This window comes from Sceloporus occidentalis, unplaced genomic scaffold (assembly GCF_023333645.1).
Source record: "Sceloporus occidentalis isolate IW3139 unplaced genomic scaffold, rSceOcc1.0.p SCAF_76, whole genome shotgun sequence".
In the NCBI taxonomy this organism is placed as follows: domain Eukaryota; kingdom Metazoa; phylum Chordata; class Lepidosauria; order Squamata; family Phrynosomatidae; genus Sceloporus; species Sceloporus occidentalis.
Window position 1 is genome coordinate 4,375,048 of NW_028317056.1, and position 6,078 is coordinate 4,381,125.

Here is a 6,078-nt window from a genome sequence, read left to right on the forward strand (position 1 = left end):
GTTGGCTAATTTTCCATCGTAGTAATTTTTTTAGCCCTTTCCAAACAAAAAAATGTCAAGATTTAAAAATTAAACTAGATCACCGAGGTACGGAAATCAAATAAAAAGCGTGTTGGCATTCGCTCTCCCACCTGAGCCCACGCTGCTCCTTTATAACCCTTAAAATAGGCTTGGCCGGTACAGATGTAAAACGCACAGGAGGCACAGAAGTCTCACGCTGAGATGTTCTTGCCTACTGAGTGCCTTCAATATTCTGATCTTTTCTAACAAATGGCCGACACAATAAAACGGCTAAAAATAGCGATTTCCCCGTCACCGGCCCGAGCTCTACAGGTGCCGACGTCCCACGCGGTGCTGAGATACTTTTAATGTTCCTGCCTATACGCTGCATTACTAACCCCTCTCGTCTGCTCCGAGCCAATCAGGAAGAGGACGGCAGCGGCATGCCCCGAGCCAATCAGGAAGAGGACGGCAGCGGCATGCCCCGAGCCAATCAGGAAGAGGACGGCAGCGGCATGCCCCGAGCCAATCAGGAAGCGGACGGCAGCGGCACGCTGGTAAAACTTCTTATATTCTAAGTACATTTTCTTGTTATTTACATGGGAACATATGGACGTTTTAAATTCCCTCACTGTATTAGCCTCTACCATTTCTGCTGGGAGGCTGTTCCGTCTTTATTAAATCCTTGATATTTGTTATATTGTAACAAGAGAAATAAAGGTCACATTGTATCCCCGCGCGAGGGAAGCGGATGCCAAGCCAGCCTTAGCGGCGGGAATCTCTCCCCACTTGCATTGATCGCTTGTGCCGAGCATCGCCCCCTCCCCAAACATCTCTCTGTACCCAGGAGCCGCCGCTGCCGCCGCGTTCCAAGTGCAAGCGAAAGGATGTTTCCATGGCAACAGCCGACCAATCACAGGGCAGGGATCCTGCACGGTCTGGATACCTCTACAGCAAGGTGATACTTCTGTGTTCTCAGATTAATTAACTCCTCTGATGCCAACGGCAAGAGATTTGCGTAAAAGTGCAGTATTACTTCAGTAATTTTTCATAAGGGGCACTGATGCCGAGGAAACGGATTGTAAGCTCCTGTGAGCAGGGTCCTCCTTACCTCTTAAGTCAAGTTGTTACGTAATGTCCTGTATACGCATTGTACATTGTTACGGACTATGATGGCGCTATATAATATTAATAATTATTGTAACTGTATTTACTTGGAATATAATGATGTCCTTATAATTTGCTGGCAGATCGGCCCCATTCGGCCCCCGTCTAGTCGCCCGTTTCTCCTGCTGTAAAGACTCAGACCTTAATCAGTCGTTGGTCTCGTCTTAGATTCAGGAGCCGTATGTCTATCCCATGCATGTTTAATACCCTCACTGTTTTACCCTCTACCACTTCTGCTGGAAGGCTGGGCTTCTTATCTACTACCTTCTCAATTCAGTAAAACTTCCTTACATCACATCCAGACCCTGCGACAGAAAAAGAAAACTTTAAAGCGGAAAGGTGGATGCCGCCACTTTACCTGGGAGGGTCCCTTGCGGATGACTCCGGCGGGCTGCTCTGGGGGCCGCTCTGCCTGCCCTCCTGACACCCGCACATGCAGCTCCCCAGGGCCTGCAGCGGGAAGACTTCCTCGGAGCTGCTGAAAGCCGGGTTATCCAGGGAGTTGAGAGAAGCCGAGGTCGTCAGCCACGTCTGGGACGGGCACCAGAAATGCGTGGGGACGTCGTCAAAGCGGCTGAAGCGCCTGTAACTGAACAGCCGGCACCGTGAGAACCCCAAACGCTCCCAATCCGACCAAGAGACCGACGTGTCCTCCATCGCCTAAATCCAGCCCAAGTGCTTGATGAACGGGATGAGCGCTAACCGGGCCAGGCGTGGCCTTGATCGACGCGGGGTATTTACGCCGGGCGCTTACCTGCTCTGGGTCTGGGCCACCTTTTGCTGAAGAATGTGGGTTTGGAACCTGCGGACGATGATAAACACGGCGGCGGCAGCGCAGACAATGATGCAGAACACCACTCCGCAGGCAATGGCCGCCAGGCGATGGTGGGTCATGCGGTAGTCGCAGGTCTGCCCCATGTACCAGAAATCCCTCCCGACCGGGCACCTGCGGGGAGAACATGGACGCCAAATTCAGTCCCGGGGGCCACGGGGGGGGCAGATAAGACAGACGGACTCGGATTTTTGGTTACTGGTTACAGACCGGCCGCCGGGGGCCAGATGTTTCCTACTCACTGACACTCCGGGTCTTGCCCATCGCGGTGGATGCAGATACCGTGGTTATGGCAGAAGTGTCCGTGGCACGGCGACAGGCAGCGAGCGCTGACTTTCCGCACCGACGCGCACTCAAATCCAACGGGGCAGGAGAACCAGTCCCTGCACGGATTCATGTGCTTGTCTGGGGAGGAAAAAAAAAAAGGGTCAGAATTCTCAAAGACATCATTTTAGGGCCAAATCATATAATTAAGAGGATTGGAAATCGGAACGTTAGACCTTAAACCTAATAATGAGATATTTTATAAACCTCTCACTGCCCAAAGCTTCATACTGAGAAGGTGGTAGATAAGTGGAACAGCCTCCCAGCAATGAGGGGATTTAAACATGCATGGGATCGGCATACGGCTCCTGAATCTAAGACGAGACCAACGACTGATTTGAGTCTTTATAGCAGGAAACGGGTGACTAGACGGGGGCCGAATGGGGCCGATCTGCTCCACATTCTGCGTCTCCTTGTTGCAAAATGCATATGAATTATTATGGGCTTTATTATATATTATAATATTATTATAGTTAAAAGCTTAAATCTATAAAGTTTAGAGCAGAATTGCTGAAGTTTTTCACCGCGGGGGTTTCTGGGAGGATAGAATTTACGGAGGAAGCCGAGGGAATGGCAGAAAGTGGGGCAGGTCAGCGGGTCGTCTCTCCGAGGAGAATTTACCGACAGGAAGCAAAAAATAATTGTTTTATCGTCAGGTTTCACAATCTCAAAGTTTATTTCCAGCCATATAAAGTTATAGAAAACGCTATCTTTTTTTCTCCGTAATAAACAAAAAGCCCGTTTGCGCCACGTTTATTCACCTGCTAGAGAGACGCCCCGGAGCCGGGCGCTCAGAACGCCGTCTGCGACCTGGGACGACTCGAAGAGCCACGTGGGGTCGCTGAGGACCAGCTCCTGGGTCTCTGACATCACGTCCCCGGCCTGGACCTTCAGATGAAGTCTGTATTCTATCAGTGACTTGTCCCACCTGGAAAGACAAAACGGCCGTCTCACCCCTGTGCCAAAAACGGGCAACAATAAAGCCTATCAGCGTCCGGCCCTTATCAGCCACAAATCCCATCCACAGCCCCCCCCTTTAACCAAATCCCATACACAGCCCCCCTTTAACCAAATCCCATACACAGCTCTCCCCCCTTTTAACCAAATCCCATACACAGCCCCCTTTAACCAAATCCCATACACAGCCCCCTTTAACCAAATCCCATACACAGCCCCCTTTAACCAAATCCCATACACAGCCCCCCTTTAACCAAATCCCATACACAGCTCTCCCCTCCTTAAACCAAATCCCATACCCACCTCCCCCCTCTCCTTTAAGGAATGCCATACACAGCTCCCCCCCCCTTTAACCGAACGCACAGCTCTCCCCGTCAGGGTCAGAGGTTTCAGACAACCCTTCCTTCCTGACAGTTAAAATGAAGTCAGCAAGTGACCCGAAGACATTCCTCCTCGCTATTCAGAGAGCTTCAGCTGAACATCTCTGGGCAGAATATTACCCGCCTGTGCAGATAACAAACCCTTCGCATCATAGCTGCTTCCGACGGGGGGGGGCACCAGGGCAGGGTCCTGCTGGTTTGCGCTAATTCTGGGAGAGGGACAACTAAATGTCTAAGTATCTTTAAGTACCGGGCGTGCAGAACACAGCGCTTTTAAAAAAAGGTCCTCGCTATTTCAGCACTGGGTTAAATTCCTTAAGGACCCCCCCTGGCATGGCTGGAATCCATGGGAAACGTTGGCTAACAAGTAATATATTCAAAACAGGTGGATACAGACTTATGGGCCCGAGGAACATCATCTGAAGAAGAGACGTCTGAGGTCCTGAAAGCTTACGTATTTTTTTCAGTGTTGCCCCAATAAAAGGTATCAAGTTCAACTATAAATAGGAAACGGAGGGTTGTCACCTCCGAGCCACCATATGTCATTGACATTTTATGTAAAGAGGAATTTTATAATTAATTAAAGGTATCCTACTCGTTACATGTCGGGGAACCCTTTGCTGTGGCCTCGTACCTTGGCTGTAAGCCGTCGCGGAATTCAATACTCGTCTCGGTGGACAATGACATCCTTGGTTGCCCTTACTTGAGTTGTCTATGCATTTCTCCAAAGTTCAGGCAAGTTGGGAAGCTTTTAGTGATTTGTCATTGAGCTCAACTCTATGGTCCTAACTAAGTAGTACAGGAGCCAACCATGGAAGGCTGGCGACCAAAGAAGAATTTTGGTGCAACCTAAATATTGTTGAGTTGCTACCCATGGTCAGAGAACAGACCCATTAGAGTATATATTCAACTTTTTAAATGAAACAAAGTATCACAGCCTTGGCGGCTTCACTCACGTGATGTTGGGCAACTCAATTCCATCAAACCCAGGAACCGACTTGTAAAATGAGGTCACCTGCAAGTAAGGAAAATCACTGGTCAGCCCTTCGTCGGTCGGTCACAGCTCAATCTCCCCTTGGTGTCTCCGATGATACTGACCTCTTTGAGTATGAGTGGCCGACATGTCTCTGAGTGCTGGCAGTGCATGGGTGCTGCCCCCTTCAGGTTCATTCTGTAGGTGACATTAATTGTTTGTACTGAAAGACAAAGAGGTTTGAGAGAGAGAACTCATAAACACTATGGCCTTGATATCTGGAATGGGGGGAGACCTCAGCTACCCTGCAGCTCCTGCCGAAACACAACCCTGTAAAGCATGGCTGATAATTATGAGAGTTTTATAAGAACGGCTGACACCCCAATTATAATCTCTACAAATACTTTCACTGCAGAGCAGGAGAAATAGTGTTTGGAATGGTCAGTAGACAATGGCTGTCCATGTCTTCTGCACAGTATCTGCTCCAAAATGCTAAGGGTGGATGTATTGATACATTGTATCTAGTGATCTAGTATCTAAGTGATCAGGGGCCCCTGACAGACCTTTAAACACAGGTTGCTGCTCATCTACAATGAAAATCCTTTCTCTCCCGGGTCTCACAGACATCATCTCGCTGAAGGTCTGAGGTGTGCTGTTGGTAGAACGAGGCGGAGAGCTTGGGGACCAAAATTTGCTTGGGGCTTCTGTATAAATTCTCTCCGAGCTCTTTGCCGTTAAAGCCGTGAGTCGTTGAGATCCTTCCGCTGCCGTAGAGTCCCTTAATTCAGGAATAAAAGAGGTTTCCACTGTTTGCTGCGTAAAAGACTGAGAAGGATTGAGGGTCGTTTTGTGCTGTCGTTGGCTGGAAGCTTCAGTGGCCGAAGGTGGAAAAAGCTTTCCGCTAACACCTGTAGTCTCTGTAATAAAGTTCCTCTCTGCCATCTGGGTCTCTGTTTCGTGGTTCAAGGGGTTGTGTGTGTTATCGTTTTCCATCACGTTCTCGCCGGACACTGGCCAAAACCACGTGCTGAGTTCCGAATGTGTCTTTGGGCTCTGATATTCTTGCGTCTGAGTGGTTTGCGTTTGTTCATTTTGTGTTTCTGGGTCTCCTCGGGGTTGCTTGAGCTTCTTCTGCGTGGTCATTCGTGGTTGTTCTCTAGGTTCAAGCTTTGTCCGCACTGATGGCCGAGGTTGCGTGAAGCTTTCTAGTTGACTTTGCGTCGCCGTTTCCATCTTTGTTTTGTCGGATGGTTCCACATCAGAAAGTACGGCAGTGGTCTTCGCTGCTACACGAGTCTGGGCATTCGAGGCGACATCAGAAGGGGTCTGTGTCATTAATTCAGACCGGCTTTCTGTGCCCGACTCAGAGCTTGTGTCTGATCCAGGTTGGCTCTGTATGGACAGGACAGCGTGGATCGGTCTCAATGAGTCAGGCCTATTCTTTG